The sequence below is a fragment of the Microtus pennsylvanicus genome, chromosome 18 (genome assembly GCF_037038515.1).
Source record: "Microtus pennsylvanicus isolate mMicPen1 chromosome 18, mMicPen1.hap1, whole genome shotgun sequence".
Classification (NCBI taxonomy): Eukaryota; Metazoa; Chordata; class Mammalia; order Rodentia; family Cricetidae; genus Microtus; species Microtus pennsylvanicus.
This window is the reverse complement of record NC_134596.1, coordinates 5,507,786-5,522,846: the sequence shown is the minus strand read 5'-3', so window position 1 is coordinate 5,522,846 and position 15,061 is coordinate 5,507,786. Positions and strand designations below refer to the sequence as shown.

At 45.0% G+C, this 15,061-nt stretch overlaps 1 protein-coding gene across 5 annotated transcripts in view; it reads left to right on the top strand.

The window, feature by feature from the left end:
* The window catches only part of Gas2 (growth arrest specific 2), a 132,806-nt gene that overhangs the window by 116,185 nt on the left and 1,560 nt on the right, over positions 1-15,061 (top strand). The gene's annotated exons all lie outside the window — the stretch shown is intronic.

Here is a 15,061-nt window from a genome sequence, read left to right as displayed (position 1 = left end):
TCAGAAAGCCCCTGGGTACCTTGTTTGTCTTCCTCCTTCCCATTCCCCTCCTACCCTCTCTTCCTTCTCCCTTCCCTCCCTCCCTCCCTCCCATCCTTCCTATAATTTTATTTTATCACTGAGAATCTCCAACGTGAGCACAATGCATTGGTCGTATACAACCTTTCCTCTATGCCGTCAACTCCAGCAGTACCACCCCCCTTACTTCTGTAATGCAACATGTCTCTTATTTGGCCTGGGGGCGTGGCTCATTGGTAGAGCTTTTACCTAGCAGGTATGAGGCCCTGGATTTTACTACAAATGAAAACCACAAAGCACCACCCAACTCAGCGAAACTGAAGCCAGTAAACCAGTTATTAGTATACACTCATCACACTAGGCCATTTTCTTTGATTCCCGACGGCACTATGGCTTACCACGTGACATTTTACCTTGCTATTTTTTGAAACAGTTATCACATTGGCTGGATGGATCTGCTGAAGTGTATTGATTCCCTCTTCCTTTTAAAATATGCAGTAATGAATCTGCAGCCGGTTCAATGGGAGGATTTATTGGCTTCTTGCTGCTTATGAGACTCATTCGGAGTCCGAGTGACTCTGAAACAGCACGCATCTCCTTACAACTAGAAGGCTGCTTCTGGCAAGGCCTGCCTGCTCTACTTGAGAAAGGGTCATGCTGCCACCTCCCCTCTATTCCCACTGTTGAAATGTTACTGTGTGTGGCATGACAATTATCTTAAAGAGAACAAGTGACCCTCAAAGGGGAGCTAGGAGGCAGGAGAAACAAAATTATGGTTGAGGTTGGGAAATGATTAAGGTGTAGATTGTGTGTGCTTTCAGAAAAGGTGTTCACAGAAGTTTAATCCTCCGTATGAAGCACTCATTAGCAGCCAAAGTGGGAGTTGAAGCTGTTGACATACAGATGTTTCCTTGTTAGACCATTGCATCTCTTGCTCCACCCGCACTGGAAAATCAAGAAATAATTCCAGATATTGCCAAACGCCAGTCTGGGGATACGGATCCGTCGGTGTGTTTGCTTAGCACTCACCAAGGCTTGGTTCCATCCATAATACTGTGCAACTGCGAACGGTGGCACACACCTGCAGTCGGGAGATCAGGAGTTGAAGTTATCTTTGACTACATAGCAAACATGAGGACAAACTGGGCAGAGAGAGGAGAGAGAGAGAGAGAGAGAGAGAGAGAGAGAGAGAGAGAGAGAGAGAGAGAGAGAGAGAGAGAGAGAGAGAGAGAGAGAGAGAGAGAGAGAGAGAGAGAGAGAGAGAGAGAGAGAGAGAGAGAGAGAGAGAGAGAGAGAGAGAGAGAAATTGATCAGTTTCTAACTGTCCCTGGGCTGAGAAGCAGAATACAAAATCTTTTTGTGATAAGGATATATAAAGAGTAATTTTTATATTTTAGTTTAGTGTTTGCAATAGTTGGGGACACATCTTGCATGATCCAGTGACAGAGTCAGGATCAAACGCTACCAGGTGGTGAATTTAGGCTTGCAGGGTTCCACCCATCCATGGGCTGGCTCCTCTGATGATAAGGTCTCTTCATTCTCTTGGTCACAATCACCATGCATACCGCTGTATCATCCTCAGCAAGCCCAACACATCCTGTCAGATTTATGTTTCATGCCTCTGGTCACTTCCCAGTGCCTGGTTGTCTCACATACACTTCCATAAAGCCTGGTTTAAAAAAAATATTCCTCTTGTACACAGCTGCTTGGTGGTCACTGCATTTTTTTAGTTTCCAATGAACACAGTTCATATAATTACATGTAGCAAAATTTTGTTGTTGTTCTTATGGATTAAATGTCATAACACTAATGTTCAGACATGAGTAATGGTTGCCAAGGTTCCTTGAGGTAGGTTCCTATCAGAGACAAAGGACCTATCTGTGTACTGACCTGCTCTTCTTACTTCAATGTTTGCTTCTTCATATTCCTTTCTTTACGCCCACTATGCGGCTATACAGGCTGGAGCTGAAGTCACCACATCTGAGTTTCAGAATGGAAAAAAGGAATAGAGATGCCCAGGACTTCCTTTCTAGCCATCTCCTTGTAGATGATGAGAGCCACATAGTTACTGAGCTACAAGGAAATCTGAGAAACTGAGTCTTTTTACATCCTTTCCTTTAGAATAGAAACCAGATGAGAGGACATTAATATGGGGTGTGAACTATGACCCGCAGTTGCATTTAAGGCTTGAGTCTCATCTCATAGCCACCCACAGCCACTTGCTGAGAGTCTGTTATGTAATGGACTGTTAGCATCTACAAAAATGAAGATGTATTTACCAGCTTCTCTGTGGTAGGCTAGGGGTTACCATACTAGTTGATGAGCAATGGCTTAGAAAGTAGTGTTTGAAGGGTGAGTAAAGATCGAGGCACCTAATGTTGGACAATAGATAGATAGGCCTATGTGTTCCATATAAATAATCACTTCTTTGTGGTCTCCATCTTCCCTTAGGAGATAGACAGAATAAATAAATACGCATAAATCTATTTCATACCATTCTCTATGTCCTTGGAAGTATTGTATTCTATTCAGGCGGGGAATGAGAGTGATCAGGATGCTAAGTGAGACTGTCACACAGGAAGAACATTCTTTCCTAAGGTAAAGAAGTGTGTGGAAGGTTTCTGGTAGAGGGCAGTTCCACCTCATGGTGCAGCAGAGAAGGAGGAAATGGCTGACAGAGGAGGAGGAAATGGCTGACAGAGGAGGAAATGGCTGACAGGAGGAAATGGCTGACAGAGGAGGAGGAAATGGCTGACAGAGGAGGAGGAAATGGCTGACAGAGGAGGAAATGGCTGACAGAGGAGGAGGAAATGGCTGACAGAGGAGGAGGAAATGGCTGACAGAGGAGGAGGAAATGGCTGACAGAGGAGGAAATGGCTGACGGAGGAGGAGGAAATGGCTGACAGAGGAGGAGGAAATGGCTGACAGAGGAGGAGGAAATGGCTGACAGAGGAGGAGGAAATGGCTGACAGAGGAGGAAATGGCTGACAGAGGAGGAGGAAATGGCTGACAGAGGAGGAGGAAATGGCTGACAGAGGAGGAGGAAATGGCTGACAGAGGAGGAAATGGCTGACAGGAGGAAATGGCTGACAGAGGAGGAAATGGCTGACAGGAGGAAATGGCTGACAGAGGAGGAAATGGCTGACAGGAGGAAATGGCTGACAGAGGAGGAGGAAATGGCTGACAGAGGAGGAGGAAATGGCTGACTGAGGAGGAAATGGCTGACTGAAGTTTGGGATGAAAGATAGCAATGCCCCTCAGTGACCTTCCTGCCGTGCTGTCATCTCCCAGGAACTACATAAGTTGCCTATCTGTCTCCTGACCCTTGTTTGGCTGTCATGCACAACATAAGATTAGGAGTATTTGGCTATAAATCCTGACCTCGAAATACAGCCCATTCCTGGTCTATGGAATCCTAGGATTTGGAAGAGTTTGTTCTTGGAGATGTATTATTAGAAGTCTGAGTCAAGAATGGAGGGATTTTGTGGAATGTCTCAAATCATATATCTGAACAAGGTTCTTGCTCAGGTTGGAAAGAAGACAGAGAGATCAAGAAGCCACCTTAAGCCCTGTGGACTTCAGTCCTCTGCCATAGGTTCTATATTTCTGCTGACATAACTCAGTTGAATCCTTGGTGTCTCCTTTTCAACTGATCTGCCTTCTGTTTTGGAGCTTCTGCACACAAGACCTTTTAACCTCACAGACTAATCTGAACATATTCCCAGTACCTACCTGTGCAAAAGTTTATCATAGCAACTTAGACATGTGTATGCAGGAGATGATTAAAATTATGTTACAATCAAAAGAAATATAAAATATGATCCCACACAGAGAAGACCTACTTTTGCTATATAGTATCAAAGAAAATTGGAAGTAAAACATCCATACAAATGAACTTCAGAGGGGAAATAAAAATAGCATCAGGAGCAGAGGTAATAACAGAACTGTAATGTTGGAGAAACTCAGGCAGAAATAACAACTGCCAGAGATCAGATAGATTCCCGATGAGAGGGGAAGAAAGGTGGATTAGGTAAAATTAACTTCCTTGCCACAGGCCTCATGAGGCATGGGAGAGATGTGGAAGAAAGGGTGGTAAGGTTGACATTTGAGAATGAATAGATGAAGAGACACTGAGAGACTACACAATGTTATTTTGTTTTGTTGTGTTTCATTTGTTTGTTTGGTTTGGTTTTTCAAGACAGGGCTTTTCTGTGTAGCTTTTGGAGTCCGGGTCCATCCTGGAAGTCTCTCTGTAGACCACATTGGCCTTGAACTCACAGAAATCCATCTGTGCCTGCCTCCTCCAGTGCTGGGATTAAAGACATGCACCACCACTGCCTAGCCACAAGGGGGATTTCTGTGGAACTGCTTGAGCTGGGGAGAAATAGAGAGAGGCAGCATCCTCTACATTGACACCAGGAAAGTGGAAGAAGCATGGTAGCTACTGGTGCTACACGATAAAGACCCCTTCTGTAGGTGTATCTCAGCCACCAGATCTCACGGCTGAGGTCTTGTGGACCAAGAGCTATAATGTTAATCATAACAAAACCAGTGGCCTGAGGATACAACATCCATGTCCATTACAGAAGTCTGTATTAATAGTAGTATGTCCAAAAGAAGAAAGGAGGAGACCTTAGGCATGGAAACCATCAAAGCAACTTTAACAGAAATATAAAACATTTTTTTTTATTTTGTTGTATGAGCTGGGTCATAATGCTACATAAATAAACTTAAAGGCACCAAAATAAAGAGAAGCACCCACTTGAGACAGTAAGGGGAGATAGGAGGGATGGCTCAGTGACTCGGAGCACTTACTGCTCTTGCAGAGGATCTGGGTTCAGGTCCCAGCACCTGTGTTGGACAGCTCACAACTACCTGATACTCTGGCTCCAGAAGTCAGGCGAATTAATCTGGCCTCTTCAGGCACCTGTGCTTCTATGCATGCCCCCACATACAGACATAATTAAGAATAATAAATTTAAAAAGACAATAGGAGGACAGATCAGAGTGAGTTGGTCGCATTGCCATCTTCACCCAAGGCTTCTGCTACAGAGAAGGGTCTGTTTTCATTTGTTAACAAGCTAGAGATGCTTCTCTGTAAGAGGCAGTTAAGTGAACAGACACACTGCTGAAGGCAAGCTGAGTTGGAAGCGGAGCACAATAGGCGAACATGCTCAGTCATGTGAAAGCATGAGTGTGCCTTCTTAGCAGTACAGTGAACAGGACACAGGAAAGTTCATACACTCATTGACAGGAGGGCAGAGCCCTGCAGGGCCGTTCCCACTGACAGAGGAAGGCAGAGCCCCGCAGGGCCGTTCCCACAGAGAGAGGAAGGCAGAGCCCTTCAGGACCGTTCCCACTGACAGAGTGGGATGGAGCCCTGCGCAGGGCAGTTACTGAGGGTTTGCAAACAGGAACCTATTTTTTGTAGCATGGAGCAGGTTGTTGGGGGAGAAAAAGGAAATGAGTGAGGAAACCATGCCTCAAGATTTGTAACTGGGTCTGCCATTAAAAACTAGTACTGCTCCTGCAGAGGACCCATGTTTGGTTTCCAGCACCAACATCTGGCAGATAACAATTGCTTCTAATTCTAGTTCCAAGAGATCTAACACCCTTTCTCTGGCGCCCAAGGGCATCTGTACTCATGTATTCATGCACACATATATGCACATGACTAAATGTAAAATATATATTTTCTAAAGATTTAATTTCTAAAAGTAGAAATGTATTTTTAATTATTTTGTGTATATGGATATCCTGTCTGCATCTGTGTCTATGTATCACATATATATAGTGCCTGCAGAGGCATCAGATCACATGGGACTGGAGTTATAGGCAGCTGGGAGCTGTTATGTTGATGCTGGGAATCAAATCCATGTCTTCTGTGAGAGTAGCCAGTGCTCCAGCCCGCCACAACATGAAGTTTATCATGAAATACATATCCTATGGAAGCCGTGGAATGAAAAACAGAAAGTAGTTGTAACGTGCTGGCCCACCAGAGTTGAACACATACAAAATGTTCCCTTTCATAATTGATAAAGTGAAAAGGCAGAGGAGGGGGACAAGTGTATGTTCACTGTGGAGAAGTGGAATGCATGTGGAGCCTTTCCGTAAGTTCACACGTGTGTGTCACGTGACTGCACGTGCCCACGTGAAAGATTTGAGTTCATTGGCACAGTGTAGGTGGGAGAATACAGAAAAGAAAAATTGTGTGATTACAAAGCAGAAGACCTGATGAAAAATGAACACATCTAGATAAAAATAACGACTGGAATTTCTAAAGGTGAAAATAAATTCCAGAGCAAAAGCAGTGTGGCAATTCTGAGAGTCTCTGTGGGAAAAGTGAACGCTGGGTTTCTGGGGATGCTCCCAGGGCCTTAGCTTTGTGCAGCATTATAAACAAGGGCTGTGCCTCCTCCCCACGGGGGACCGAGGGGCCCTGTGGAACAGCAGTCTCATTACATGCTAACATGTGACCAGCGTTGCAAGAGCGGACAGGGATGAATTCTCAGCTCTCTGTGCTTCAGATGCAAGAAGACCGAACAATGTGGACAGCCCTCCAGTCTCTACCTGCTCCTGTGGAGAATGAATGGCAAGAAAATCATATTCAATAGACTTTTGATTCAGAGCGGATAAAATATGCAGATGAGACAATGACTTTGGCTGTGTAGAAGAAGAAAACAAAGAACTTTCATTGTACATTTATCATCTAGGGTTGGCCACCCTGTGGCCAGTCATTTTAGGCATTTTGATCAGTCACCCAGAAGTGGATTTCTGCGGCAGTCTCCAACTACTCCAAAAAGAAAATGTTTCTGTGGCAAGGGGTTGAGAGACACTTCTGTGTGGGTGAAAAGACAAGTATTTAGAATGCAGTTTGGGACTGTCCTGCTTCAGGACAGTGCTAGAGTGGCAGGAGCAGGGTCTTCTCACCAGCCAGGTAGTTGGTCAAGTTTACGGTGCCATGCATGGTTCCCTCCTACCGAACAAGCCTGGAGTACAGGTGCACAGCTGGTGGTTACCCTAAGAAATGAGCACTGGCTTTTGGTACAGCTTGCTTTTCTGGCCAATGTTATGGGTAAGAAATATAAAAGATAAAAGTGCTTTTGAAATGTCATATATACAAAGGAACTGTCTGCCTTTGCATCACTTAATGAGAATGGTTCATAAATTTCATCTAATCTCAGGGGCTATCTAGTCAGTAAGATTTTATAAAAATTCTCCAAAAATAGATTATAGACCAAAAATGATTTAGAGATGGAGTTATACAGAAAAGAAAATGTTGACCCTGGGAAAACTCCTTGGTGCCCAGTAGGGTTAAAGGAAACATGGTGACAGAGAGGGAGAACTAGGAATCCTGGTCTTGGAGTGAAGGTGGCTGGAAAGAGATCTGGGCGTATAAAGTAAGATGCATCTTCCAGAAAACAGGAGGGTATACAAGCATCAAATCATGCCAAGGACTTGTGTGAGGGTGCTGAGGTCGTCTCTGCACTGATGGGAAAATTCAAATGATGAAGAATATTAAAAATAATCTTAAGCAGTATCAGAAAGGATTTTATAAACACAAATTCCAGTAACCTGTTGCTAACAGATTTGTGATTAGGTGATTCGATTGCTCCATTATCCAAAACTCTTCAAGTTTGTTAAAGGGGGATCCAGTATCATCAGCAGTCCGTGGTGACCCCAGGGGGTTGCATCTTTATTGTAACTGCCAAGCTGAGAGTATACAGAGGGACACGGAGGTGGCTGTGACAAGCCAGGTAAGGTTAGAGGATCTTGGCCTGAGACGGCCGCAGCTGTGGAGCTGGAGTCTTTCATCCAACACTCTCTGTGGAAAACTTTCTAACATGCGAAGCAGCGAAGACCCACATCACCAGTTTCTGGGTAGGCAGTGAGCATCTGACTGCATCTGTCTCCGGATTTCCAGCCCATCTTCCATCCCGTGACCCCCACCCACCTGCCCAATCCCACTTTGGAGTAATTCTGGTTCAGTTTGTGCAGATGCTGCCCTTCTCCCTCCTGCTGTGGTGGAGCACATCCAGTCTGTGGGAACTAACAGCCCTTAGATAGCCACCCTTCCGTGCTCATCTGATGGAGGTGACAGGCCACTCTGAACTCTAAGTTTCCTGTAGTTTCCAGGAGTTACTTGTCTAGCTTCTTTTGGAAAGTCACCCCTGTGAACTTGTAGCACCACCTGTCTCATCCTTTTTAAATGAAATTCTTTTTGCAGTCCTGAGGATGGAACCCAGGACCTTGTGCACGCTGGACAAGCGCTCTGCCACTGCCTACACCTGCTGCTTTTCCTCTGGTTCCTGTATATATATTCTCTCTCTCTCTCTCTCTCTCTCTCTCTCTCTCTCTCTCTCTCTCTCTCCCTCCCTCCCTCCCTCCCTCCCTCTCTCCCTCCCTCGGTCTTCGGTCTTCTTCCTTTCTCTCCTTCCCCTCCCCCGTCTGACTTTACAGCATTTTATTCATTGCCTTTCATTTACGTGGGTCATTGAGGGAAGGGCACTTTTAAACATTTTGTCACAGCAAGAAGTTGATGCTTTCAGAAGTACCAAAATGTCCATTCTAGTGACTAAATCACTGACCAGTCCATAGTTCTTTCAGAGTATCTGGTCTGCAGAGTCTGCTGTTACCATTTAAGAACCAGCAGATGCCAGCTCGGCACCCTCCTTGTGCAGCAACATTGCACAGCACTAGGGGACTTTGGCTCTTCTCTGTCTTATGCTGGCTTTAGAAGAGATTATGGAGTTGGGTTGGTATCAGCAAAACCTAGTGTTATCCAGGGAATTTGTGTGTGTGTGTGTGTGTGTGTATGGGTTTGTGTGTGTACATGGATTTGTGTGTGTGTACATGGATTTGTGTGTGTATGTATATACATGGATTTGTGTGTGTGCATGGATTTGTGTGTATGTGTGTACATGGATTTGTGTGTATGTGCATGTGTATGTGTGTACATGGATTTGTGTGTGTATGTGTGTACATGGATTTGTGTGTGTGTGTGTGTGTGCTTGCGCATGTGTTGCTGCTGGATCCTGGCTCCATTCTGTGAATAGATTTCTGTCTTTGCAGCAGTTGGATTCCTGTTCTACTCTGGAATAAACTGGCTCCAAATCCTTCCTCTAGGTAACCCTTCCCTTTGCCCTCCAGTGATGTTTCCACCTCATTGCTTTCACTGTGCTGACTGTCCTATCAAATATGTGTTATGGCATTGTCTTCTCTGCCGCGGGTAATTAGATAGCAGCTAAGCCCTCTTAATTGCATCTGGGACACAACTGGGATAAAGGACACCTTACATAGGGAGGCAAGGGGAAATGACAGGAGCTGGTGCTAAGTGCTCCCACACTGTCTCCAGCAGATGCAGCGAGAGCATTCTCCCATCCATCACCTGTCTGCTTCTGTGAGTTCCTTGTCTCATACTTGCTGTCAGAAAGAAGTTTCTGGAGCCATGTGTCTCTAAATGAGTCTCAGAAATTAACATTTCTTCTCAGAAGGAAATAACAAGCCAGAAATATTGTATTTCAAGTCTCAGTAGAATCTCTGTGACATGAAGCCTATTCCTGTTGGGAGACAGGCTCTCACCATTTGGGGCACTACAATAATTCAGCTTTCAAATGGGCTACATTACCCCAATATATACTTCTACATAAGAGGCTAGGCCACACCACTGGTCAACAGAAGCCAAGTGTGCTGTGAGTCCTAAGTCATGCCTGAGGCTCCAGTTCTCTCCAGATAGAGGTAAGTAATACCAGCCTGCCAAGGTGGAGGCCTTGTGATAACAGAATGGAACAGGTTGGTATCTTGATAGGGTGGGTTTCTGTAGTTGCCAGAACAAAGCAGTCAGCTTGCTACAGTTGTTAAGTGCCTTCTGTGTTCCAGGCATGGTGTCTTCATGTTTATACATCAATACCTCTGTCTCAATGAATCTAGAAGGAAATATCCATTGCTCAGAAGGAAAATTGAGGCCCAGGGAGAATATGTGCAATTGTCAAGATCACACAGAGTTAGTGGTGGTTACAGCTTGGTACTCTTGGTAGAGACTGAGCAAATGATAGCTTCCTCTCTCATCCCTGTTGCTCACGGGGTTTTTGACAGAAAGGGTGGGGTGCACCAAAGGCACACTGGGGAGTTAATGAGGTAATAAACATGGAGGGCTGATTTCATGAGCCTGTTTATCCGTGATGAGCTGTTTTAGGAAACCATAAGATGAAGTCCTCGGCTCTGGCAAGGACGGTGTCCAACACCAGTTGTCACTGGTGCCTAGGTTTGCCTGGCAGACTTAGAATCTTATCACTTATTTTGAAAATTCCGGTGTCAAACCATCTGCCGAACATCTGCTGTCTTGTCCCTAAATGTGTCAGGGGACTGAGGCAGACAGCTGAATTCCCCGTTGTCCCGTTGTAACATCTGCCATTTTAGCGTGATAGGAAACTGTGATCGAGCCTGCAGGCCCATAAATTACTGGAATGTTCTTCTCTGGAGAACAGATGACTGCCTTCTAAAAACAATATTTGTGTTCACGTTATGATGCCTTGTAAAAACACATGGAGAACGGGGCTGACTAGGTGTCCGGAAGCATTTGACACATCAGGATCTAAATGTAGGCAGTCCTGTCGGGCAGTTGCCTCCCACTGCAGTGGTGAGCAGGTAACAGACAATGTTGAAACTGAGCCTCTGGATCCATTAAGAGGAGAAAGGCTTAATGGGGGCCACAGCGGGGCTGGTGACTCAGGCTAAAAGGCACTTGCTCCCCTAAGTATCATAGAGGGCATGAGTAGAGAAACCTTGATGAACAAGTTATTGCTACTTTTTGTCATTTCAAAAGTGTGTTAGAGGTAAGGAGGATTCATGAAGAATCATCCCAAAGAACAGCAACTTCCTTCTCTCTGCATCCAGTCAAGAGGCTTCCTTCTCCCCCTGTCTGCCTTGTCTTTCTCTCAGTGAAGCTCTCTACACGAAGGCTGATATGGATTACTGTACACACCCAGACTTTCTAAAAGGACATCAATTGTTTCATTTTCCCTCCCCATTATTCCATGACTAATACAGGTATATTTCACACAGGCAGAGTGATACTTGGATGGAGCAGTATAAAGCATTAACCTTGTTAATTCATTGATTAATTGGTTAATTCATTATTAGTTAATTCATAATTGTTTAATTCACTGTTCACTCAATACGCATTTAAAATGCATTTGATAAGCATTGTGTGCCTAACACTGTGAAGAGTCCCAAGGGCTCTGCTGAGTACTCAGACAATGGTCTAAGGAAGGAGTGGACTTTATTTCTCATTTATTTCCACATTGAAAATGTGGAGCACTTATGTATATGTAGAAAGGTGTGTGAGATTCTGAATATCTCAAAATAATATAGGAAATTTGGACAAATTTGGAAACGCTCTAGCAAAGACAAGTAAGACCACTGACTTGCTGTGCTCGTGGTAATCTGACGCAGTGAGAAAGGATGAGAGAACTGGCAGCTGGCCCCTTCAGCGACTCCCGTGCCAGGTCCAGCGGGCATCAGAATGGGTAGATTAGTAAAGACCTGCAAGCCTGCCGCTCTGAGGAGGATGAGGGGTGGCCTCAGGCGGCAGCACAGCAGACAATGAAGAGCCACTCTCGGAGGTTCAGGAGCAGTAGTAAGGCGGACATGCTCCTGCTAGGAAGTCTCCCATGCCTCTAGGGTAGCGTGTGGACTAGTGAGAGCGAAGCCGAGAGAGAGCACCCGGGAAAAGGAACTGAACACTTGACCTGTCCTCCCTCTGCTTGTGATGTTGGTAGGCGCCAGTTTACAGTTAACCCCAAGAGGAGAAGGCACCTGAAGCATTGCATAGGGATTTGGGACTGATGCAGACCCAAATTTTTGATTTGGTCACTCATGCAGACCTCTGCCAGAGATGTCACTAAACAAATCTATCAAATAAGGGCATGAAGCCCTTAGTGTTAAATTTTGCTCATGGAAAACTGTTTCCCACTTGGTATTGTTCATTTTTTCTGAGGCTATTTTGTTTTTTATGAAATGTGGCATAGCTGCACACAGCCTGGTCACCTTGAAGCCCCATACTTTTCTAGATGTTTTATGTGATTGGTTTTGTCACTTAGTAAAACATGTCATTATCTGTGATGTACATAAATATAGACTTTCCCTTTTAAATGACAAGTGAGTTGGTCTGTTTCTATTTCTAAGTACTAATTAGTGTCTCTGGGAAGAGGGAGAAGAGCCTTTCTGATTGCTGAAGCTCTTGGTACCTACACATAATGTGATTGTTGCTGGCCTGCCTCTCCAGGCTGGGCAGTGAGAGGGAGAAGCCTCCTTTCTCCACTGGCCCCTTGGAAGGGCACAGGAGGGCACAGGCATGTGCACACAGGGCTGTGAATGTGTTTCATCCTGTCACTACACTTGAGACACTTGTTTCAGAATAAAGTTATTAATAATAAATTAGAACCATAGCCACACAGTCTTCTGTAATTAAACTTGCTTTATTGGGTGTCTCTCTAGATTATTTTAAGGGGGCTCAGCTAATCTGCTCAAACTGCTTATCGCTATGCTGAGATCGATGATGCTAGTGATGGCTTACTACCTCCCAGTGGCCAGTGACTAGACGGCATGACTGCAGGACCAGTGAATGTGTTGATAAAGGGCCCCTGCTTCTGCTGCTGCTCCCCTGTCTACGACCTTACACTAGTGGCCTGCCTTCTAACAGCCTCAGCTTTCCTATCTATAAAGTGGAAGGCATTCTGCGAACAACATCAATATTTAAACAAAGTGGGTAAAGCCTGCGAGAGTGTGCTATTGGCGGTGCTGTAAGACTGTGTAAATCAGGTGACGGGAACATGCATGTCAGCTGCCCTCTGTCACACAAGCCAACAGCAGAGAGAAGCACTATAGAAGGAGCTTCTTCTAGCTCAAAGCCTGCGGTGTTCCGGTTAGTAATCCTTGTGTCTCTTGAACTGGGGCCCCAGTCAGGCAGAGCACAATGGAGGGAGGAGTGTGTGGGCTGCTCGCTTCATGGTGGACAGAAAGCAGAGAGGGAATATGAAAGGGGCTCCTAATGGCCCAGCTCTTCTAAAAGGCCCATCTCCTGTATTTTATCACCTCCCAACAATGTCATTATATGATGAATCCATCGAAGGAGCAGGCCAGAGTTCCCAGGAGGAACAAGTTCGGAGTAATTGGGCTCATAGCAGATTAATTTGCTCTTAATTTGAATCATAGGGGTTTTGTTCACGGAAAGGTGGTGGCACAACACTCTTGAAAATGATCACATACTTAAAGGGGGCATGGGGTTCAAATCTCAGTAACCACCTATCCGGCACTGTGAACTTAATATGTTAATCCATTTCTGAAACTCCAAAATTGACCACAGACTACTTAGCACATGACTATGAGGTCTAAATGTAAGAATGCCTCCCTTAAGACAGTCCTGAGCCTCTTATCTCAGCATGTGATGATGGAGATTTCCATGGAAACCTAATAGTGTGAGAAAACCCTCTAACTCCCAGGTGTGGTGAACCCCTCCCCCCCCCGCCCACTTCAGTGTGGAGTCAGTATTCTCCGAAGTATGAAGTATTCAGGATAAAACGTGTGTCAGGGCTCAGCAGTGCTCAGAACTCTGATAAGAACTTGTGCAAGGAAGCTGTCAGAGCTGCTGCTGTTTGCTCGTGCGCTCCTTCTGTTGTTGTTACTTGTGTTGTAGCTTAAGTCGGGCGGAAGAGAAACATGCACATGTGCACACACAGTTTTCGATCAAAAAAGAAGCACTTCCCAGTTCTGAGAAATGAAAAGAAAAAATATAAAAGCAACTGTAATACTTTTTGAGAAAGAAAATCATGCTACTGACCCCTGGGTTAACAATACTCTAATTTTTGCAGTGTTATGTTTCTGACATAGATCCGTAAAAATATTTAATGGGCAGTTAGTCTTATCTGTTTCTAAAAGGGAAGCATCTTTTTATAATTTTGTGGTAAGCTAGTTAAAACGGAGGCATGCACGGAAGCATCTGCTCACTGTTTCCTTTCGTGGCTCAGGAGCAAAGAGGCTGGCCAGGCAGTCTGTGGCATCACCTCTCCCGCAACTGCCTTCAGAATGCAATAAAAAACAAAGATCAAGATAAACAGGAATGCAGGGTCAGATTTCAAACTGAGGAAATATATACATGCCCACCCCCAAATCCTCACAGTCATTAATCAATACTTTTAGAACCTGGACAGACCTGATTGACTGCTTCAGTTATGGTGTCCTTGACACCGCCTTCCTCTGCTGAAAGGAGGCTGAGGACCCTGGGTTCCTCACGGAAGTAGTTAGCTCTGATAGTCTTCATTGGCCAAGTCAGAAGGGTGAACCTAGAGGAACTGCAAGAGTATTTCCTGGCAATCCTCAGCGGTTGGCTGTGGCAACAAAACTGTGCTCAGCTCACCGTTCAGAGGCTGCAGAAGAGGACAACTATTCCCTGTGTGATGTGGTCTTCACACTCAGTGGACTGTATCCCATACTTCTAGTTTACAAGCTTCTGCGGATGGCTTGTAAGACCTCCAGAGTGTTTTCCTGATGAGAACACTCCAGGCTGAAAGAGGCTTCTCACTTTCTCCAAGAGCTAAAAGTTCACTTGGTCTGGGGATGCAGTTTGAGTTGCCTAGCATGCAAAGTGCCCTGGGTTCAGTTCCCAGTACCATGTCCCCAGTTGTGGTGGCAGCGTCCCGTGAGAGTAGCACTGGCGAGGTAGAGGCTGGAGCTCTGGATGGCTCCCTGCCTGGAGGTAAGTTTCTGCTGCTGTCTTTACTATTTTGCTTTTGTTTTTTTTTGAGGGGGTGGGGTTTTTTTTTTTTGTGTGTGTGTACTTATTTTTGTTTTAATAGGTGTATTCCGAGAAGACTGGTGTCACAGAAACATGAATATATCACTCCTTGAAAGTCTCAATGGCGTGAACACATCTCATTTTTTTCTGAGTGCTTTTCATTTGTATTTTGCAGCAATTATGTGTGGCTTTTTAACATCATTTATTACCATTGACTCAATACCAGAGACTTCCATGGTCTCTTCAGCT